The 24767-nt window shown below is 42.9% G+C and overlaps 1 protein-coding gene across 1 annotated transcript in view; it reads right to left on the reverse strand.

Moving 5' to 3' along the window:
- KCNK1 (potassium two pore domain channel subfamily K member 1) overlaps nt 1-24767 on the reverse strand; it is a 51483-nt gene that overhangs the window by 23358 nt on the left and 3358 nt on the right. The window lies entirely within an intron of this gene.

A 24767-nucleotide genomic window follows, 5' to 3' on the forward strand; every position in this document is an offset into this window, starting at 1 on the left:
AAGGACTTCTTTAAAGTAAAATCCAGCCTAGGACTAAAAGTAAACCATACCATATAAACAGAAGATAAATTATATAAAGATATGGTACTTACAAACGTTAAAGTGCAGCCAAATATGATGCCAACAATTTTAAAACCCCCAAATCTGTAATGATCCTATAACATCCTTGGATGGAAAAGTTAAGACCTCATACATAAAGTTCTTTGAGGGTACAAATTCCCAGGCTATAGGTAACCCAAAAGTATAGGACCTGAATGAATAAGGGGGAATAAATTCTGGGGTTTCCTCAATAGTTTCAAGGGACTTAAAGAAATCAGTTGTCTTCTCTTGTGCAATATGGAACACAATCCAATAGCCAGATCCAACAGCCAGGCTGGAGGGTTGCAGTCAGGAATGGCTCCTGGTCTTACAAACCGGTCATGCCGTGCAGTGTTCTGGAAAATGCTATTTCACTAAGGCTGCAGGAACTGGAATCAGCTACAAATACAGTACCCCAAGCTGAACCCAAATTTCCATCATCCTAAGGAACCGCCATACCATAAGCACACAAGGATTCTTCGAGAATCCACCAGAGTGGAATGGAAACCAAAAGGCAAAGCAGCCCTGCTCAGCGTCAAACCTCTGGCCTTTATCGGGCCCTGACTGAGCGCCATCAATGGCTGCGCAGAGGAGGAACAGGGTGGCGGGGGTAGACTCCTCCCAAGCGGCCACAGCACTCACCACTTCTCCCCATGGCAGCTGCAGTGACTCCTTAGGGGTATTTTTTGCCCTAAGAGTCAATGAATGTTTACTGAGAACCTACTGCCTGACAGCCGGTGAGGTGTGGCACCCCTACTCACACCACGTGGGAAGTAGCTGGGATTCACTAAGCTAGAACACCCTCTCCTGAGGCAGACTGGCAAAAGCGGAACTGCACATGCCCAGGGAATCGGTGAGGATTTTATCTATAGCAAAGCCGAATTCAAGAGAGACTGAAGCCAGAGGAACCCATGACACATCACTTACAGCACTGACACCTTAATGAGGGGATTCGTGCTCCACACTCGAAAAGTTTAAATATTTGATTCAATGTCATCTTGAAATGTTCAAAGTCACGGAAACGCTGCATTTTAAGAGGGGAAACAGAAGCAGTGAGCCCACGAGAGAGGCCTCACTCACTGCTAAGGGTTTAGTGGGGAGAGCTGGACTCAGCACGCGCTTCCCTTCAGCCGGTCCAACAGGCGCTGCCATTCGAAAAGGGCTCTGCCCTCTCACGGGCACCAATGGCTCCTACCTTCCCAAATCCCCAAGTCAATTCCAACCTCATCTTTCTCAACTTCTAAGGACCATCTGACCAACCTGACTACCCCTCTTTCTTGGAACGCTTCCTCCCCTTGGCCCCAGGCACACGGACCTCTTGCAGCCACTCTCAGCTCACAGATCCATCTCAGTTTCTTCTCCTGTTCCTTCCTTGGTGAGTCCACCACATTAGAAAGAGCCCTTCAAAGTCTGGTCCTCGGACTTCTCCTTCCTCTACACTCACTCCCCAGGCCAGGCTTTCCTCTTTCTCACCCCATGGACCAGAACAAGACGACAATGTGCCAACCCAACAGCTCTGGCCGCCAAGGGCTGAGCCCCTAGCCTGGTGTACCCTACTGATTGCATCGTCACCCTTTGGGCAGCTGTGCCCTGGCTGATCTCACCCAGACCCATGGCTTTAAATGTCATCTTTACACCTGTGGTCCTTCAGCCCTGACTGCACATTAGACTTAAATCTACTAGAAATTCATTGCCATTGGTCTGAGATGGAGTGCAGGCCTGGTATTTTAGTTTGCCAAAGGGCTGCCGACACAAAGTAGCAGAAAAAGTGTTGGCTTTTATAAAAGGGATTTATATGAAGTAAAAACTTACACTTCCAAGGTTGTGCAATATCCAAATCGAGGCACCAGAAGAGGTGCTTTCTCACGAAAGTCAGCTACTGCTGATTCTGTTTTCTGGGCACAAGGCAAAGCAAGATGGCGCCAATCTCTGCTGAGGTCTGCACCTTTCTGCAGCTGCAGGCAAACTTGGCATAACGCTTGTCACTTACCAGGCCTTCTCTCTCTCTCCGGAACTCAGCTTCTTGAGCCTGTTGGGGGCTTCCCTCTTGCAGCGCAGTCATGGGCAAAACCTCTCTCACATGGCAGCATCAAACATGGCAGCCCCCTTTTCCTATGTCTCTTAGTTTACATTAGCCCCAGCAAGGAGGGAGAAACTCAACCCAAGGCATGCCTCACTGGTGCACCCAATCAAAAGCCCTAAAGCTAGCTTATCAAGCAATCTAATCAAAGGCCCCTCAGCTGAATTTAATGCAATTAATGGCTACCACTCCAAGGAACAGATTAGTTTACAAACACAATCTTTCTCTTTTTGGGATTCATAAAATAATATCAAACTGCCACACCTGGATAGCTTCAAAAAAAAGTGTTCCCCATGTGATTCTAACAGGCAGCTAATGTTGAGAGCCACTGATTTAATAATGACTTCCAAATTTACTAGTCCTCATCTCTTTTCTGAGCTCCAAATCCGTGTCTCCCCAACTAAAACTATTCAAAAATCTGTTTATTGTTATATTCCCAAGTGCCTAGAAGAACTGCTACAAAGATAAAGCACTTAACACGTACGTATTGAATGTATGAATTCATAGGGTTTCTGTTTAGGAAGCACCATGAACTCCCTGAGATGGGTGGCAGTTTTATTGTAAAGAAATGTGAACTGCAACAGCTCTTGCGGGACTGTGGTACCACAGATAATTTTGTTTGATGTTTTTCTCCACATTCTAAACATTTCACACTGAGCACGTCTGGGGGTTCTGGGGGAGCATTACCTTGACAGGTGAACTTACTCGAGACTTTGCTAACTACGGTGTATGTTAGTGGGTACGCAGTCACCCATGCACGGGAGAGGGAGGGATAAAACCATTTTGGCTACTCTGGCCAAGGGACATTTATAAGGTTCACCCTGGCTCTCCACTCCTCCTCTCCTCACTTCAGTAAACAGGTAACAACAGGTGCCAGTGCCTGAGGCTAACCCAGGGGCCTTAGGGCAGTGTCTGACTCAGCCTCCCGCTAGCTTTCAATGATCACCGAGAGCCACCAACATGAGAAGAATCTCTGGGATTCATCCCTCTTTGCCTCTTACCACTGCCAGGTCTCAGTCTGAGCTTTTTTTGCCCTTCCCTGTAGGGACTGTATGTAGGCGGCCCTGCTGGCTTTCCCCCCACTCTCCCTGAGCTACTCCATCCTCTACACTCGCCATTTCACACTGCAGTACTTAAAAACTCAGACTCCTCAGGTGAACTCACAAGCAGGCGTCGCCCACACGTTTAGCCTCATTGCTGGCCTCCCCCTGGATCAAAGAGAACCAAGAGCCATTCTCAGGGCACTCTCTGCCCTGCCACACTTCAGGGTTTCTGGCCCGCTGCTCCCTTTCACCTCTCCCACCCTCAGCCCCTTAGGCATCGAGGTCTCCTCAGCTCCCCACAGCACTTGATACATCTTGCTTGGTACAGCTTTCCTCTTCCTGGCCTGCCTTTACCAGGGAGGCAGGGAAAGCTCCACATTTCCTTTTCTGTCTCCCCTGAAGCTTGGAATGGCCATGGCACATAACACTGGCTCATGAGATACAAGTGGAAATCTGCTGGAGGGAAGCTGGCTTCTTGGAAACCTTTTGTTTCTTCTGCCTTCGTCACCCACAAAATGTCCAGAGCTGAGCAGCCATCTTGTGACACTGAGGAAATAGCCGGAGGCTGGAAGCCAGCACAGGGTGGAGGGGCAAGGAAGGCAGGAAGCTCCACCAGGGGCCCTGCCACACGGAGCAGCTGGAACACGGGGGACCGCACTTTTTATAATGGGAGGGAAAATTATGCCCCCTATTAATTTAAGCCACTATGAACTGGAACTTTTGTTTACTGCTGCTAAAAGCAATCTTAATTGCCACTGTTAGAGGCTTACAATAATTAACAAGCTGTAGCTTAGTTCCCCCTGATACGCATTGGGGAAAGGCTAACCCCATCCCCCATAAGCCTACATGTCCAAGGGCACGGCACTTCCCCACAGGTTAAACAAAGAAACCACATAGAGATGGGAGTAAAGGGAAATGGAAACCTTCCCTACCCACATATCAGAGGGAGATAAAATTCCTGCAGATCAAAGAAACATCTGCTCCTGCAGCATGCCAAGAAACCATAACTCCCTAACCCACTATCTTCTAGTCACTATCAAGGAAAATTTTCATCTCTAGGGCCTCCTATTGGTCCCTGCACCTCACTCGGACCCTCAAACCCCTCCCACCAACTATCATTTCCCTGCCTAGGAAAGTTCTGTATAAATTCAAATCTCACCCCCTTCCAGGAGTGGGCTGAAATCTCTCTTCAGGCCCCCACCATGCTGGGGGAGGGGGGCTGAAGTCTGACCCACTCTGTTGGGAGAGCGTCTCAATAAATTCTTTCTCTGCCTGTGGTCATATCAGTCTTTGTGTCCCAGTAAGCGCTGTATTTTTCTCCAACAAGTACAATCACTTCTGTTATAATTATCAGTTTACATGTTTCTCTAAGATATGAGCTGCTTGACCATTAAGACTGTAACATTTTTGTGTCTGAAATTGTAGCACAGTGCCTTGTACACTGCAACGGTAACTTAAGAGAGGACTCAAAACAGCTGACTCCCACGGTTACCCAGCCCTCCCAGAGCCAGAGAACATGAAGGAGGAGTGCCTCAGCCTGACCTACAGTGTGGCCATGCTTAGACAAGACTTCTGACCATTCTATGCCTCAGGTTACTAGTCCAAACACCGCATCCTTCTAGGAGAAAACCAGAGGATTCTAAGAGGCGCCCATTTAGACAAGGCTGGTTTTGGTTTATCAGCTACTAGCTGAGCACCCTGAGCACTGCCCTAATGAAAAGCAGGGTAGTAAGAGGTTCTTACCCAGTCAAATCTGAGATGGAAGGAAAAACCACCTCTTCTGGAGCAACTGACAGAGGTGCATACTTAAGAGATTAAAAACACATATGTAAAGTATTACCCAATCTCCATCAAGAGGAAATTAGCTCACAGGGTAAGAAAATAACTTCTCAAGTCAATTCATTTTACCATTAACATCTAACTATAATCAATTACTTCCAAACCTGTTGTATATTTCAGTGGAGATGAAATTAGAAATAAAACGAGCTTGAATTCAAGCTAATCCCTAGGTCAGCAGCAAGGCTAGGTTTCCTGACAGACCTTGAGAATTCAGCAAGAATTCCAATTATGCCTTTCTTACTTTACCTGCCCACCTGGCAATAAATCATTGTCAGAGTTAAGCTCATCCTAACATCAGTATGGCATGATTGCTACTTCTTATGTTTCACGCTTTTTATTTTATTTTTTTAAAGATTTATTTTTTATTTATTTCTCTCCCTTCTCCTCCCCCCCAGTTGTCTGCTCTCTGTGTCCATTTTGCTGTCTGTTCTTCTGTGACTGCTTCCATCCTTATCGGCGGCACCAGGAATCTGTGTTTCTTTTGGTTACATCATCTTGTTGTGTCAGTTCTGTGTGTGTGCAGGGTCATTCTTGGGCAGGCTGCACTTTCTTTCGCACTGGGTGGCTCTCTTTATGGAGAACACTCCTTGCACATGGGGCACCCCCATGTAGGGGACACCCCTGTGTGGCACACCACTCCTTGTGTGCATCAACACTGCACATGAGCCAGCTCCACACAGGTCAAGGAGGCATGGGGTTTGAACCACGGACCTCCCATGTGGTAGGCAGACGCCCTATCCATTGGGCAAAGTCTGCTTCCTGTTTCACACTTTTTAGAAGTTATTCATGATGCAAAACATTTTTTTTAATCAGAGAAGTATATTTCCAGTTTATTCAAATGCTGCCAAAAATGTTGAATGTTTCAAACCAGGACCATAGAGTTTTCTCTCACTGGTATTTCTCACAAAGTTGAAGGACTCCAGTCACTGGTTTGGAGAGGAGAATTCGCATCTCATCTCTTTTTGATAAGAAAGCTTACTGTTCCCTTTGCAAACCCTCATTCAAAAAATGAGAATACTGAAGTAATAGCAGTTACCTCCTGTTGCTCCATTTTTAATCACTCTGTCTTCCATTTATCCCAAGTCCTCTGGATAGCAACTGCATAAAGCAAAAGCAAGGCAGCGGAAGAGCTCCACAGGTCCTCCCTCACCTGGGAACTCAGGTGAGTTCCAACCTGGTATACGTATAAGAAGCAGCCAGCATTTAGTGCTACTTTTCAGAAGGGAGTTTTCAGGACAACAAACAAGAGTAACAAAAGCCAAACCAACCAACCAAACATGCAACCACCATGCCAAGTTCATAAAACTGATGGCCTTGAAGTGGTTTTTGAAAACTGGACAGCTACTTGCCATCAACTGGATATGATATGCAGCCTTAAAAATGACTTCCCTCAGAAGTTAATGGGAAAGAGGGTCACTTATTAGATACAAATACACAGAGAATGCTTAGTGCTTTGTCAGACGTTAAGATTTGTCTACTTTAAACATTCTTGGCAGATGAGAATGAAATTTGGTGGTGAAAGAGAAGGTATCTCACATGGGAGAGATGGAGTCAACAAAACATAAAAATAGAAAATCTCTTCACATTTTTTCATTCGCACACAAAAACAGAGGGAATATTCTTTGGTTCTGATTTTCAGGTCCCTGTGATACACCTACTATGTATGATACACTTTTCAATGCTCCAGATGTTCAAAGAAACATAGGACCAAATGAATGGTCTCATTTTATGACAAATCTAGTTGTAGAAAGGAAAAGCAGAAAACGTTCAAGAAAAAAAAGCAAAACACATATTATTAGGGGCCAAATAAATGTGCTATGGAAGGACAGAAGCGGTTGGGGGTAATCACTGTGCGAAGTCGGTCCTTGCCCCTTCTTTGGACTTGGTCCTGATTTAAGGTCATCTGAATTAAAAACTCAAGTCCTGTATATACTCACCTCTTCTTCATTAGGTCAGTCAGGACCCAGTGAAGGGCCCATAGAGAGGAAGACTTCTAAAGATTTTAGTTAGAATAGTCATCACTAGGTTTTGTTTTGTTTTTCCCCAAACAGTATTTATTGCCTAGTAGCCGTGGGAAAAATTTACATCACTTATGTGGACATACACATACACATCCCATAGAGCCAAATGAAGGAAGAACAAGTTCAGTGAATTCCTGCATGAATTTCTCCATTTCTAAAAGTATTGCATTCTGGTACCAACTCTTTCCTGAGTGTGGCTCAACTCAGTCATCAGCCCCAGGACGCAGAGCGGCTATGCTCAAAACGCCCTGCTGGCTATAGCTGGTCCTCGGCAGCCCTGCACCTGTGCAACGTGGCGATGCAGGCTGGAAAGGGCCTTCAGGAGCAACTCCTCGGGAGGTGACGACACTGGGGCCCCCCACCCGCACCGGTCCAGGGCCTCCAGAATTTGCTGCCACTGCAAAAAGCTGCCGCAGGGCAGTTTGTGCTGCAGTGCTTCAATCCAACCAGAGTTTAGGAAAGGGAAACATCCTCACTTCCACTAAACCATGATGACTTGAGCTAACGATTTCCACCCCCTCTCTTTTAGGAATCGATTATCAAAAATTAATGGAAAAAAAAAAAGAATTAAGTTTTCTTCTTTTGCTTTCAAATAGCTCTCAGCATCACATCAGCAAGGAGCGTCAAGGGAACTTACTAGCTTAGGACAAGCACACCACAGTCCAAGGGATTCTCAAGCTTCTCAAATCAGACACTTATTTGGCATTGTTTTACCATTTAAGACCATGTAAACTAAGAGAGGTGAATACCCAAAACTGACTTATACAGTTTAAACCCACGACCATTTTTTTTAATAAATGACAACCCAGAATACCCAGCCAAGCATTAATTTCTGCAATTTGCACTATCAATAATAACATAAAATAAAATATTTAGTATTCAGACTACACAGCCCTCTCCTCCCCTACACCCTTTGAGAATTGCTGGTCTTAAAGGCTTTAGATGTTGAATCTAATTTCCTTGACTGTGGCCCAGTAAATAAGCCATTTAAAATGTAAAATGAGTTTCTTGATCCTAAAATGATTGAATTAGATTTACTTTTAATCCAGAGGTTCCCAAAGCTATATTACACTCAAACTATTTCATTGTACTAAAAAGCAGAATTCTGTTTTGTAGATTTTATTTATGCAGACAAAAATCCCATTGCTGGGCATATCCTTGGGAACATATCAGTTAGGAAAGGTCCCCATCAAAAGTTTGGTAATTTTGTTTTTTTTTTTAAAAAAAAAAGGATAAACATCCATTGCCAAGTGGGAATTTTAATTTGATGGAGCCAAGAGGCTAGCTTGAAAGAAAGGATGATGAAAACTGAGAGATGGGAGAATAAAATTAGGGTTAATATAATGGTGAGGTTTTAAAAGTTCTTTTGTTTCCAATTTTCCTTACATTTGCATTTCACTGAAAAAACTGAAGCCAATGGGAGGAAACACCACAGGGACCCACCAGCGAATCTCCCACCTACTTGCATGTGTGAAAACAATTCCTGTGTCTAAGGCCAGCTCTCCACCATACCTGAGATTCCATCCCACTCAGTCTCAGAAGGACACAGCCCCAGTGAGTCTGTCCTCTTTCCATAATTGCCATTGTCATTTGTAGAAGTTTGGTAGCTTATGAATTCCAAAAATAGATGTTGGATTATGTTTGTAAACTGGTCTGTTCCTCTGAGCCTATTGGATTGTCTTGAATTCAGAGGTTTCACTTGTACTTGATTAAATTATGATTAAGGTTGAGAGTGGGCCACATCAGTAGGGGGCAGGGACTCAGAGAAAACTATACAGCATAGCAGAGGAGTTAGCTGGGAGTTTTAATACTGGAAACCCAGGGAGTAAATATGCAGAGAAGCAGATACGTGACGAAAGACAGAAGGTTCCAATAGACATGGCAGAGGCCCCAGAAAGAGAGACGAGACATTTGCCTTATAGTCTACAGTCGAACTTGTGGAGAGAGGAGAGCAGCTGAGCCTGGAGAGAAACAAGCCCAAGGAGAAAGACAAAACTTATCCCAGTCTACCACTGATATTGGAAGAAGCTGGGACCATGGAGGCTTCAGAGGAAGAGGAAGCCTGAACCGTGGCAGCCATCTTGCTCCAACATGTAGCAAGTCTCTGGTGAGGGAAGTAACTTATGCTTTATGGCCTTATAACTGTAAACGTCTAACCCAAATAAATACCCTTTATAAAAGCCAACAGATTTCTGGTATTTTGTATCACCACCCCTTTAGCTAACTAATACATCATTCTTGCACCTTAAACAAACAAAATCCCCCCTCCAAAAAGAAAAAAAAAAAAACTCTCTTGTTTCTCCACTTCCCTATTCCCCTTTGCTACAAAACTAGAAACCATTATCTGCCCTCTGCCTTCAATTCTTCTCGTTTTCTGCTGACTTTAACTCAGACTGGGCTTTTGCTCCCACAGTCCACTGACCTTGATGCTGTTAAATTTGAGGGTCAATTCTCAGTCTTCACCTTACTCATTAGTATTATCTGACATACTTGATAACATCCCCCTTGAAACACCTCTGTTTTAGTTTCCTAGGCTGCTCAAGCAAATACCATGCAATGGGCGGGCTGACACAATGGGAATTTATTAGCTCATGGTTTTGAGGCTGGGAAAAGGTCCAAATCAAGGCATCACCAAGGCAATGCTTTCTTCTCCAAGACTGACATTCTGGGGCTGGCTGCTGGCAATCCTTGGTCCTGGGCTCCTCTGCTACATGGCAATGCACATGGCAGCCTCTCCCTTCTCTTTTGGGTTCCACTGACCTTCAGCTTCTTGCTTCCCCTGCCTTTCACTCTGTGTCTTATAAAGGACTCCAATGACAGGATTCAGGCCCATCCTGATTGAATTGGGTCACACCTCAACTGAAGTAACCTCATCAAAAGGTCCTACTCAAAATGGATTCATACCCACAGGAATGGATTCATTATAACATGTTTTCCTAGGGTGCAATGGGGTACATAACTCCAAACTACCACAACCTCCATCACCTGATCACTTGAACTCCAGGCTACAGTAATCACCTGGTTTTTCTATTATTAACTGATCCCTCCTCAGTCTTCACATCTGATTCCTGCTCTTTCTGAGAGCATTGGAGAGCCCCAGAGACATACCTCCACCTGCCCATGCCATTATTTCCACTTGACCTCTGCAAAGGTATCTCAAACTTAAGTCTACACCAGAGCTCCTTGATATACTCCACCATCTCCCAACCTGCTTCTACTGGAGTTGATCACATCTCGCTCAATGGCACCTCCATCTTTTTGTTGCTCAAGCCCCAAAACCTACAGTCATGCTTGTCCTGTTCTCTCACTTTCACCTACACCCACTCCATCAGCATTCTGACTGGTTTCACCATTAAGCTAAATCCAGAATCCAACCAATGCTCACCATACCCCACCTTCCACCACTGTGTTCCAAGCCACTGTGAACTTTCTGATGGTTACAGCTATCGCCTACTAACTGGTCTCAAAGCTCTGCCCCAGCCTTCCTACAATCTATTCTCCCAACCAGTCAGATTGTGTTACAACTCTTCTTGCCTAATATCCTTCTTTTGGCCTGTATGGTCTATAGTATCTGACCTCTCTTACCTCTCTGACCTTCTCTGTTCCTACTCCCCACTGCTTATTCAACTCTAGCCACAAGGGCCTCCTAGCTATGTCTGGAACATGCCAGGTATACTACTGACTCAGGGGTCTTTGCACCTGCTATCTCCTCTTCCGGGAAAGATCTTTCCTTGATTAATTATATGGCTGGTTCACTCACTCCCTTCAGCTCTTAATTCAAAAGTCACCTACTCACAGAAGTCTGTTCATGCTACTTCATGTAAAATATCAATGCATCCCTCAATACAATACAATAGTGCCCTTCCCTTCTATATTTTATTTTTCCTTGGCACTTATTTGACATAAAATATCTTTATATTGATTATTGTCTTTCTCCCCTTCTAGATGTATATTCCAAGGCAGGTATTTTGGTCTATGCTGTTCCCTGATGTTCCTCAGCACCTAAAAGAGAGCCTGGCACATAGTAGGTACCCAAAAGACAGGCTAGGCATGTATGAATGAGTGAATGAATGGATTTCACTTGGCAGAAAGAAAGCCATAGTATAATCATTAACAAAAATTCAAGTTACTGATTTTGATGGTTCATTAACCTGTTCTTAACCAGATCATATAGGAAGAAGTTTCAAATAAAAAACATGCAGCTGTGATGTCCTACTGCCAGAAACCTTCCATTTTTATTCAACCATTCAAAAGTATGAAATGGAACACACATGATGATCTTGGAGATTAGGCTCCAAGTTCCCTTCAGGCAACATGTTTAGGTATCTGTTGTTTATTTTTATACTTCAAGCCCAGCTCATAGTGGGAATGCAGAAGGTTCTTGTAGGCCAAGTGAATACCGATTTTGGCTTTTATTTTACAGTTAAAAGTCCTTATTTCTTGAGCTATCCTGGGGTGAATATACCCTCAGGTGTATGCCTATCCAAGCAGGCATATACACAAACATTTATATGGAAAAGATCATTTTTTCACTCACAGATAACTGCTTTTAATAAAATAATACAGTGGTTCCTGAAAAGGGAAAAAGTATAGGTATTTGCCTACTATGGCAACTGTGAGAATTATATTTTAAAGAATTGGCCTAAACAAGGGATTAGGAGGCCAGAGAATTATTTGCATTTAAACATTCTTCCTTCTTTTGGTATGTTGGGCCAAGGAGTAGAACCCAACCTGCTTCAGGTGGAGTTGATCCTCGAGTACGGATGAGTGTTAACATCAATTTAACTTTGGAAATAAACAATTTTTCCCTTGATTAAGTATTGGACAAAATGACCACTTCATACTCACAGCTCAGCTGGACATATTGGCAAACTGAAAAACTTCATTAGGCATGTGTCTATTCCCAAGAGAGGATCTTACTCTTCTCTCAGCTTTTCAAGAAGTGATTCTAGGGAATCTTAAGTGCATGATCATTGGCAACAGGACAGGTTTCCTAGTGACCCTGTTGCCAAAGAAGAACCTGAGGCACTTACTAGAAGTTAGAGTCACCGAATGGATGGAAGGTCATGGGCATTCGATCCCATGGGCCCTGCACCACCTTCTCCTCTGTGCGTTAAACCTCGCCGACTGACTCTACAGCTCCCGGGGACCATCAGAGCACTTGAGTCACTCCAGATCCTGCCACTGAGTCACACTAGCAAGACAGTTTACATTTCCTGGTCTTGGTTTTCACGTCTGTAAAACTGGGATGATTAAGGTCTTCCCTTCTATCCATCCAGGGATGTTTTATCAATCAAAGAAAGTAATGCTAGTGAGAGCACTTTTAAAAAGTAAAAGGGACTGTTCAAATGTGTATTATCATATGTGCATATTCCTTACTGTCCATCCTAATCTCATCCATCCTCATTTCCCATCCATGACTATTTATGCCCCCAACTATGCTAAACACTAAAATGATTCTCCACGGACACCCTTACTGAGGCTAAAGGCTTTTTTATTAAATCATTTGCTATTTATATCGCCTCCTTTCAAATCTTCTCCCCAATCCCAAACAAAAACAACTCTGCCAAAAATCATAGAATTTTATACACTGACAACTACCAAAACTTTTCACCTTTTCAACTGTCCCTAAAGACTAAATAAACTCACTGTTTTACAGGGTATTATTCAGGTTTCGGACAAATTAGCACCACAATTTTGTTTTTCTATAGACATGGATCAGACAGGATGCCAAATTCTGTCTTACAAAATTGGCAGTTTAAGGAGTATAATAAAGTCACACATCCTTAGATTCAAGACTATTTCTTGAATCCCAAGCATATTTCCTGAAAACAAACTTAAAGTTTACTAGCCTAACAACGTTTTCCATACATATTAGGTCACTCTGGCTTATTTTTAACGTACTGACCTAGATCAAAGGGACCTGGGAAGGACCCAATAACACATACTCTAGAGGAGACTTCTTCTTAAAAAACTAATTTTTTAAAAAAATATACTTTTACTATTTCATATCTGTCAGAAGGAAACAAATGATAAGTCCTTGAACACAATCCATTTTTCAAGGAATCAATTTCTAGAGATTGTGAAATAAACCAGTAACTGCTTTTAACCTCTTGTCCACCCCATGTTTCTCAAGGATTTCACTGGCATTTTCATAAGATTCACTCATTTGCAGTTAATTATAATTTTCATTGAAATGAAGACAGAATCAAACCAAAGTTGATAACCACCATAGCATTTCTAAGGGCCAAGGAGGAAGCTCTGGTATAGAGCTGCAGGCAGGCACTAGATGTAGGAAAACAGATTTCAGAGCACGTCTGCAAACAGACAGACAGACATCTTTAGATGGAAAGACTGCTTAAGAGAGATGGGAAGCTCCCAAAAGCTGAGTTCTGAGAACTGAACTGCACATGAACCTGATAAGGAAGAAAAGCTAGAGGACAAAGAAATCAAAGTTGCAGGTCAGAAAATGCCATACCAGGCTCCTTCTGAAAGCAGGCACAAACCCTGAGATAATCAGAAAGAGTGGCAACATCTCTAAGACTAGCGGATGGACAGCAGCAGCACCCAATGAGGTCAAGGACCAAGCCACCACGCATAGTGTATGCGGCTCTCAGCGTGGGATCAGCAGCCAGTGGTAGGAATTCCTGGTGTTACTGAACCAGATCCCCATGTGAAGTCCAAGGCGTGACAAGGGGACAAGCCGTTGACCTGAGAGTGAGCAGCAGCATCTACACTGGATCTCAAGGGGGAGTGCTGGCAGGATTTAAAGCAGGGGCTCTTAACAAGGGGTCTGTGAGCTGGAATTGAAATTGGAAAAAGCATTATTCTTGTGGGGCATGTTGGTGCAGGTGTGATATATTTATTAAATAATACACAGTATAGTGTGAACTTAGTAAGGGATCTGTGGTTTTCATATGGCAAAGGAGTCTGTGAACAAAAAGGTTAAGAACCCTTGGTTTAAAGTAACAAGAGATAAAATCCAGCACTGGTAGGGTTATTAAAAAAAAAAAAGGACCGAGTCCACTGATTGACCCTCCCACTGGTTCAAACGTACTAAAGTAGTCTCCTTCATAGAATCAGGCAATTTGGTTTTTGCAGATCAAAACGTACTTCAAGTTAGAGCTGATAAGTAGAAAATGGGCAATTATGACTATGTAAAAGTGAATTCATGCAGGCACGTAATTAAATATTAATGGTGACCTCACTTCATAGTCTCTCTTGAAGGTATTAGAGCATATATCATCCGAAAAATCATTAACTTAGGCAGACGACCTCAGGAAAATAAAGAGAGAAAATTCACTGAGCTGAATAGGCAGAGCACATAATTAACCCAGGTTAAGAAGCAATTCGGCCACAGGTCGCATTCCCATTTAGCAAAAAAACATTTTCCAACAAACATGACAGCATGCATGTGGCACAAAAGCAGAGAGGGGTGCAAGGTGCTGTGGTTTCTTGGGCAGACACCACCTGGTTTGTGCTGCTGCAGGTCCCATGTGGCTCCAGGTCTATGGCCAGGTTGAGCTACAATACCTCTGCAGGGACGAGTTCAAGGGTCTTTCTGACCAAGCTCAGAAACAGTCTCTGTCACTGAAGTTTCTGGACACTCTCCCTCTACACTGAACGGGAAATAGAGAATTACCTGCTTCGGAAAAAGCAGAGCCTATCAGCATTTAATGGGAACACAGACATGAGCATAATGTGTTACAGTCAAGATGTTTCTTTAGGAACTTCTAGCTAGATTCTAGTCCAGCTTCATTTCACAGATAAGGAAATAAGTAGGGGCAGGAAAAACTGGAAAACAAATGGTCTCATTACTTACTCCAACACATACCACCTCTTTGCTCTTTATAAACATGCAAAATAGAAGAGGCGAGTGTGGGTGACTTCAGTGTATTCTTAGATAAAAGGGAGAGTAGCATTTAAAACCATCGTGTACACAAGCAAGGAGAAACACAATTAAATTAATGGTGAGCTCACCTATTGCTTACTTTCTCTTCAAGGTACCAGAGTACAAACTAGAGTAATTATTTTCTACTTTTGAGCTGATAACATTTGGGCTTAAAATCTGATAATAAAAGAGAAACAACGAGGTAGGCCTAATTAAAGTCTGCCTCAGAGCAGTGATTCTCATCCTCTTCCAACAGCTAAACCAACATTAGATGTTTTGAGTGATGTACCCCCATGGGCACACTCCGATTTTGCCAAATCCTCCACATGTGATGGCAAAGTGAAGTTCTATTGTTTTAGTTTCCTGGCTGCTAAAGCAAATACCATGCAATGGGTTGGCTTAACCAACAGGAATTTATTGGCTCATGGTTTTGAGGCTAGAAGTCCAAAATCAAGGCGTCATCAAGGCAATGCTTTCGCCCAGAAGACTCCGGCATCCTGGGGCTGGCTGCAGGTGATCCTTGGTCCTGGGCTTTTCTGTCATGGCGGCCTCTCCTGGCTTTCCCCTTCTCTTCCCAGTTCCACTGACTCTAGCTTCCCCGTGGCAGCTTGCTCCCTCTGTGGACTTCCCTCTAGGGCCGTCAGTAATTGGATAAGCCTCATCCTGAATCAAGTGGGCCACAGTTAACTGAAGTCACCTCATCAAAAGGTCTTATTTATAAGAGTTCATACCCACAGGAATGGATTGAGTTTAAATATGTTTTTCTGGGGGTACAGAGCTCCAAACTACCACAACTGTACTTTTTAACTTAATATTAATTCAATCTGATATCACTAAAAATACAGTCTGATGACAACTCCATTCACTGCATAAGGGATGGAAAAAGGCATGTACGCCCGTGATCACAAGGAAACACTCTCTGTGATGCTACTGCGCCTTGGATGGCTGTGTGCGGAGACTGGAACACTGAAGAGGGACAGCAAAGAGGATGGCAAAGGAATTCCATGGCCATATACTCTACCACCACTCCTCAATCAACAACACAAGCCTCACATGTCAGGAAAGGACTAAGAAAAATCACAGAACACAGTTCTGAGTGAAGCAAAAGAGTAAATCTCAATGGGCCAGTTTAGGTGTCAAATATGTTTTATTAGCCTCACTGTGACTACCTTTACAAATAATAGGTGTTCAGGGGAGATCAACTTCTGGCATTACAATGTAATGCTTGACTAACCTGTTCCATGGTGGAACTGGTCAAAATTATCTAAAACATCCCTTTAAAGCCTCTAGAAATGGTCCTAATGTTAGCATAATGCTCTGGGCTCTGGGCTTCTAGGTTGTGGGCTTAAGTCGTGTAAAAGAATTTAAGGACATACCATAAGGTAGGCAAGGGAGCAAAGGGTTTACTAAGGAAACAAGAAAAGAGGTAAGTACATGACCGGAGACATGGATTGTGGGACAGGCTATAGGGTAAGATGCCCGTGGGGGAGAGGAGGGGATGGGTTAGGCTTAAGACCTTTCTCCTCCCCTTTCCTAATGTTGGGGGGGGGGGCAGCTGTTTGCTGTTCCAATTGGTTGCCCCACCTGTTAGCTCCCAGGGGGCCAATGGAGGAGGCCTGTTTTTTGGAGGTATCCAGGGCTTCCCTTTGTCCCTGGAAAGAGTTCCAAATAGGACCTCGGGGCCAGGGTCTCGGTGGGGTCTTTCAGGCATTGTCCTTTAGTGGCAGCCTTCCCTAAGGTGGTTTCCAGCCGGGGTCTCACAGCCATGCTCTCTGTCAGGTCTGCCAGATCTTCTCTCTTTTCCCAATACTAACCTGCCTCACCAGGAGTAAATGGCAAAGGAAGAAACATGTATTCAAGAAAATCTACAAATATTCAGTAGGAAAGGCAAGAGATTGTAGTATTTGAACCAAGGCCCATTGCTTCCTACCCTCTCCCAGCTCAGAGTGCTGCAGCCAAGAACACAGGGCTCCCTCTGCCCCCAGCTCTGAGCCAAAAGGGTTTTCTTCTGGGAGGAGCCAGATGTCAGGGTTTCTCATCCTGTCTCCAGCTGCTGGCTGCTGAGGTTAAGTCCTGGGCAAGGCCGCTGAGAAGCAAGGGCTTCCTTCTGTCACCTAGTCCCCCACTTGTAGAACTGAGGGTCTACCTTGGGAATGGCACACAGAGGAAAGTGGGGCCCAAAGAACCCGTCTCCTGGCTCAGGAGGCAGTGGCTCCATGCTTGGAGAGGGAAGTGAGAGGAACTCAGGCTATAGTCTCCCCTCCACAAGGTGCTCAGCTAGAGTGGAGGTCACGTGGAGAGAAGCCTGCCAATGTCCCTACCACCAGGCTCTAGAGACATGGCTCAGAGAATTTTGCCTGGAGGTTGAAACTGGCCATAAACAGAAAGCTTGAGGTCTCTTCCCAAAGCAACTGGCTTCATCTGCAAACAGAGCATGAAAAAATTTAAACCTAAGAGCTCACTCAAAACCAGTGGAGGCTGGAGGGTAGGATACTGGAAGGATAATCACAGATTTAATGAAGAAACAGCCTAGCCTGTAGGCTAACTAGTTTGCAGGAAAGAACCAGATATAAGATGGCTACGAGGAGCCCTCCTGGGGTAAGAACAAATTATCAAACCTGACCTGGGAAACTATTTCCTCCAAAAAACCATAATTGGATTGGATTGGCCTTCAGAAATTTATGCCCCAAGGCACTGTTGGAATTTAACAGCTGGGCGTGGTTAAAGAGCCCACCTGTAGCCCTGTCATCCCAGGATGATTGTGGGCATCTGCAAAACCATGCCTTCCTGAGGAGCCACATCAGAGACTGGGGGCTGGGGGCCACTTCATTAAAATAATCCCAAATCTAAACACATTGTTAGAGGTTTGCAGTAATTAACAAGCTATAGCTCAGTTTCCCCTGAAATGCACTGAGGAAAGACTAACCCCATCCCCCATAAACCTACATGCCTAAGGGCACGGCACTTCCCCACAGGTTAAACAAAGAAACCACATAGAGACTGGAGTAAAGGGAAATGGAAACCTTCCCTACCTGCATATCAGAGGGAGATAAAATCCCTACAGATCAAAGAAACATCTGCATGCCAAGAAACCCTAACTCCCTAACCCACTATCTTCTAGTCACCATCAAGAAAAATTTCCACCTCTAGGGCTTCCTATTGGCCCCTGCACTTCACTCCAATCCTCAACCCCCTCCCACCAACTATCATTTCCCCACCTAGGAAAGTTCTGTATAAATTCAAATCCCTCACCCCCTTCCAGGAGTGAGCTGAAGTCTGTTCTCCAGACCCCCTCTGTTGGGAGAGCTTCCCAATAAATTCTTTCCCTGCCCGTGGTCATATCAGTCTCCATGTCCCAGTAAGCACTGTTTTTTCTCCAATACACCTAAATAAGCAAATAACAAGAACAAACCCTGAGAGAGGAGAGGGCCTAATACCCATGCAGAGTTTCTTCAATATATTACCTAAAATGTCCAGTTTCCAATAAAAAATTACAAGGCATGCAAAGAAACAGGAAAGTATGGCCCATATGCTAGGAAAAAAGAAAACAAAAAACGAAAAGCCAGGCAATAGTCATGGCCCGTAAGAATGACTGGAAGTCAGATTTAACAGAGAAAGATTTCAAACCAACCATTACAAGCAGGTTCATGGAACTAAAGGAACGCTTGACTAAAGAAATAATGGATATGATAATGTATAAAACAGACAATATCAATAAAGATAAAATTTTTTTTAAAAAATGGAAACTCTGGAGGCGAAAAGTATAATAAATGAAATTTAAAAATCACTAAAGAGGTTCTACAACAGATCTGACAGAAGAATGAGTGAACAAATAACAGGTGTTCAACCAGAGTTGCTGAAAGATCAAACCTAAGTTTATATCACAACCATAAACTACTAGCAAAAGTTTGCTTTTTGTTGCTTTTTTAAAATTATAATTTTTTCAGTTTTTTTCTTTCCATCTTAGTTTGACTGTTAAACATTAGATGCTTTGCAGTAGTGGGAAGAGAAGGTCAGATGGTGTCAAATTGCTTATGTGGAATAGTACTTCTTCCCTGCTGTTTCAGCGTGTGTAACTGCATCTTTCCACTGCAAGATACATGTGTTTGAGCTAGCCTGTGGGCGATATGCTATTTTTCTGAGTGCCTTTTGTCAGAACACTGGGTGGTGGGTAGGTAGTGCTATGGGGGCTCAGAATTTTCTTCCTTGCTCAGAATTTTATGAATTTTCAAATAAGTGAGTCAGTCTGGCATGTAGGCAGCTGTGGAACAGCCTCTCCAGCTTCTTTAATTAACTTAATCTACCTAAACAGTCTTTAAATAATTGAGTGCCTTGGTAACGGATGGATGTTCAAGCATTTGAAGAATTTTAGTTACAATAATGTTTTACCTTCTAACTCTCGTTTAAAACATTTCACTGTCCCTCTTGTCATTCAGAAGGTGAGGGTACATCAAAAAAATGCAGTATTTGAGAAAAAGAAGAAGATATTTAGATCATTAAGGATTAGCAGGGTACAACAGTTATACTAATGGGTTTATTTCAAAAAGTAAATTAGCAAATTTTAAAACATATGGCGGAAAATGAAAACTACTCAGGTGTTTTTCTGAGAATCATGATGATAGTTTTCCCCTTTGACACACTACTACAAGGTGTAAATGTGTTTATATGTTGTGCAAAGGGAAAAATAAAAAAGAATAAAGAATGCATACCTGTTTTTATTTGCTTCCTAAAAACAGAAACTGCCTAGATTCGTTCCTTGGTAACTTTTCTTAATGTTAACTACTGCTGAAATTTATTTATTTACTGAAGATATTTATTTATTGCTTCTCTTTAGACTCCATATATAATCTGAATATTGTTTAATTATTGTTTCAAGTATTAAATATCTTGTTATTATATTTAAGAAGATATAAAGCAAATCCGTCTGCCCTTTTCCACACAATCTTAAATACTATTAAATTAGAAAACAATAGTATAGTTTAAATGCTCTTTCTTAGTTTGGAAGCAAGCTATTATTAAATGTATTCATCAAACAGCAACTCAGTCCAGAGAATTCATACATCCTGGTCTTTGCGCATGTTTTTCCTTCAATTTAGAATATCTTTTTCATCTTCTCTACTTATTGACATTCTCTTTCTCCTTCAACGCCAAATTCATATATCACCTTCCAGAAGCCTCCTTTAACCCCGCAGTGAGAATTAATCTCTATCAGTGTGTGTGATATAACTTCAAATCATGACATACTACACAAAGGGAAGGCATTATTATTTATACTGTAAATATGGCCCTATGACATTGCCCAGTAGGGACCTTGAGTTCGACAGGTCCACAAATAAGCCCAAGATCCTCTTCCCAAATCCTGTTCCTTCCACAGCCTTCCCTCCACTCTGCCAGGTGCTCATGCCAAAAGCCCCAGGGTCCTTCTTGTTTACTTTTTTTCTCACATCTCACATCCAATCCACCCGCAGTTACCTCCCAGTTAAGCCCTGGACATCCACCCTGTGCTCCCTCATCCGCCACAGGGAACCTGTTAAAACTAGCCAGATCACAGCAGCCCTTCGCTTAAAATCCCCCAGGGCGTTCCGCCTCACTCAGAGAGCCCACAACTCCCCCTATACACTCTGCCCCCACTCTTTCTCTTTGAACCTCATCACTCCCCCTTTTCACTCAGCTTCAGACACAATGGCTTCCCAGCTGTCCCTCTAATATGAAGCCTTTGTTCTGAAACACAGAAAGCTGTATAATTCGCTCCCCATCACCTTCAAACACCATCTTCTGAGTAAAGCCTTCTCTGACCACCTTATCTAAAATGGAAACCACGCCCATCCGCCCCATCCCAAGCCCAAACTAAGGTATACTCCCTATTTCCTTTTGTTGCTTAATTTTTTCCCTAGCCCTTATCACTGTCTAACATACTATGCATTTTACTTAATTATCTTGCTTATTGTCTCTCCCCTCTCCTCCCACTAGGAAGGCAAGAATTTTTCTTGTTCCACTACTATATCTGGAACGGCCAAGAAAAGTATCTGGTGAACATGAGTGCTCATTAGGTATTTGTTGAAAATGAATGCCTTTCTCCTCTCCTTAGATTCTGGCCGCTTGAGAGTGAGAGCCACTTCTCATTCACCGAGGGCCTCACCAGGTGCACTGCGTATATATGAAGTACTCAGATAGAATTGTTTTTATATGAATAACCTCAAAAGTCATTTAAGCAGTATGTCTGGTTTCTTCATCAAGACAATGAAATCATACTAAGGTCTCTTGACAAGAATAACTCCTTTGGAACCTTCTTTATTTTACAAAAAAGGTAGCATTCAGACATGGTAGGAAATGTGCCTGAAATTGCACTTATTGAGAACTTATTGAGTGCTAGGGTGGTAATGAGGCCTTGAGATCATCCTCTAGGAGATCACTCTTGTGGGAATACAGTTTCAATACAAGATGGCAAGTGCTGTGACAGGAACAGAGTATTTCAGTATAAGGTAGCAAGTGCTATGAGAGCATACAAGGTGTTTTGGGGACCAGCGGGTAGAAGACTAACTCTGCTGGGGACAAAGAACAGGAAGAAATGGTGGAAGGGCTGGGAACTGGGAGGAGAACCTGCTTCCAGGTGGCCCCAAGCCCCAGACTCGCCTAGCTCAGCACGCCCCAGCGGACACTCTTCCCTTTCTAGTCGGGCCTCCTCCCCCTCCTCAGTGCACATCTGGACTAGAGATGGTCCTCGGACTGTGCTGCTAGCCAAACAAGGAAACCACAGTCTGAAGCTCAAGAGGCTTCAATAGAACAGTGGAAGGAGGACTGAGGCATCAACTTGGTTAAAGAGCTTAACTCACAGAGCAGCTGAAAGATTTAGGAACGAGCCTTACAATTAATGCCTCCCAGCTCTTATTTTTACCACACAATCTGTTGACCACACTGGGTAAAATGAAAAACAGCCTTTTTTTCGTCTTTTAAAATCTCCTAGAGACATGCCACTTGTTTTGTGTTCTCTCCCCAGAATCCACGAGAACCCACCAGCCATGATTATATCAACTCTTTGGATTATGTGGATCTCCCAAGACCCCTGGGAGCTTTCTGTCTAGAGCCCCTCACTGGATACCAAGAAATTAACCTACTAAGACTTCCCGAAACAGGTTTTTCCTACCACAAAACAAGCCAACCCTGGCTAGAGCAGCCAATACAAAAAGTATTGCCAATACAATCTGATCTGTGATCAAAGAGATGAAAGAACACTACGAATGTCTAACTTAACCCAATTCATCTCTTTAATATAACAATTGACTGTTTGGCAAATTAAAGAAAGGGAGCATGAGGATGCCTCAAACACAACAGATAAGAAGCTCTGCCTGTCTGATGCATGCTGGGGAGAGGGGGCACAGGTCTTTCAGGTGCACCCCCTCTACTCCTCTGACTCCCCATTCTCCTCCTTCACTTTGACCTTGGGTCAGGGGCACCGCCGGGAAGAGTGCTGCTGGCAGTGTGGCCACCATTCTGAGGATTAAAAAGAGAATAAGGGATCTCCCAGAATGAGCAAAGACAGAGCACAAACTGAGTCCAAGAGTTAAAAAAGTCATGGCAGGGGAGGTGTCAAGAAAACTGCTAAGGTTCCCTGCTTTTGGATAACGGGTCAGCCTTTAACTCATGCCATCAGCTGGCAATGTGAACAAGGCACAGCCAACAGTCAAGGTTTCTCATAGAAAAAGTAAAACCCCTTTGGTAAAGCTCTTGAGTATTTCATGAATTTGGCTATCCTTGCGGTTCAAAGAGGTTTCTTGAGAATAAGATCTAGCACAGTGCAACTCTGAGGACGTCGAAGAGAGCATATGAGGTAGATGGTGTCTCTACTCACTGAAACCAACTTACAGTATGTTGAACTATAGGAAATTGAACTTTTTATGTGGCAAACCAATTCTAAGTGTTGACAATTTCCTGGGCTTCAGCGCCGTGGGCTTCAGCAGTCTACTCTCTGGACAATAGACACTATCCCATCTCTAGCAGTCCGAGGAGCAGCGCCATACAATAACTTAACCTAAAAGGAACCGGGTTTCCCCATCAGATTAATGGGACAACCCCAAGACCAGGTTCTTGACAAAAACTTAGGGTTATGTCATAAAAACAAAGACATAATTTCTTTTAATTACAACAGTCATCTATAACAGTAACGGAATGTTCAAGGTACTATAAAATAAGCATAGATAACAGCAAATTTACAGTTGTGAAAAAAAAAGCACTTCAAAACACTAAAGAACTGAGACGTTTTATAGATTACACATTTAAACACTAAACATCTGCTCTCTCTGACCAGTATGGTACAAGTATTTCTAGAACTTATTGCATACTTCCCTGCCTTAAACAAAAGCATGCAGAACTTTTTTTTTTTTTTTTTTTTTTTATGATTCAAGGCTATCAAATACTATAATGTGTTCTAAAACAATGGTATCCTCTTCAGGTATATGAAATTGTCTGTGGCAAAGGTAATGTCTTAGAAGTGTTGTTTCTTGAGCTTATGTGGTTTTTTGTTCTGTTTTCCAATTAGAAATAAAATCTTGAGTACCCCAGAAAAGCTCAGACTCTTAAATCAGACATATCCAGTGGGATCATATCAAGACCCTGTCATTTCTAGCTTTGTGATCTAGGGAGAGAAATGATTCAACCTAAACTTCTGCTTCCCCCTCTGAGAAATCAGGATCATGATCCCTACAACTCACTGGATTCTTTGATACCTGGAAGATAACACATGTAAATACTGCCTGGCACAAGTAAAGGATCCCATAAATGTGAGTTTGATTTTTTAAATATCATTATTTTTCTGATTTTTAGAATTATTTGTCTTTTCATGACCTGTCACTTATATTTGCCTATAGCTGTGTCTTCCCCTCTTTCACCTGGGATGGACTCAAAAACCACATAACTTCATTTGTTAGAATTAAATGTAAAGGCCCAGAATGGAGACTGAGGCCCCTTACGTGAATAAGCATCAACTTTTTGAGATCTCTTTCCTGGTTGCTTAGAGCTTGTTTGCTCTTGGTGGAAATTTCCTTCTTATCATTTCTGATATAGATATAATACAGTATTTACCACACATTTTAGGTGGGTAATCCCAACGTGACGTGTAGCTTTCTGTTTTTTGTTTAAAAAACAAAAATCAGAAATTGGACCCAAAGCTAGTGACAGCCTGTAAGAATTAATCCTTTATTTGGAGAGGAGAGGGGAGGCGAGGGCATAATTTAAATGTTACATACCATTCATTTAAAAGAGCAGTACAAAAAAGTCTCAGAAGATAAACGTGACTTTTCCACAGTAAAATAAAGTGGCCAGAATTATTCTGACTTAGAGCTCCCTCTAAGCAAAGGTCAGCAAACTTTTCCTGTAAAGGCCAAATAATAAATATTTTAGGTTTCGCAGTCCATATGGTCTTTGTGGCAACTTCCCAACTCTGGCCTTGTATCGTGAGAACAGCCAGAGTCCATGAATGAATGAATGGGTGTGGCTGTGTCCCAAAATTTTATTTACCCACACTGACGTGTCAAGCTCATAAAACTTCTTTATGTCAGGTAATGTATATTTTTTTGATCCAGTTCCCACCCCATCCTCCATTACCTTTTCCCTCTTTCTCTTACTCAAAGCTACCAATGCTGTAGTAACTCCCCACCTGACTAAATTAAAGGCTACTATCAAACAAGCACAATTAAGTTCCTTTACTTCAGTCTTTAATAAGAGTTTTAAAACATTTCTTCATAAACAGGGTTAAAACAGCATCCTAAGTAGGCACCACGGCTACAAATGAAAAAAAAGGGACACAGTTGTAATTGGGA

Source organism: Dasypus novemcinctus, chromosome 13, assembly GCF_030445035.2.
Source record: "Dasypus novemcinctus isolate mDasNov1 chromosome 13, mDasNov1.1.hap2, whole genome shotgun sequence".
Classification (NCBI taxonomy): Eukaryota; Metazoa; Chordata; class Mammalia; order Cingulata; family Dasypodidae; genus Dasypus; species Dasypus novemcinctus.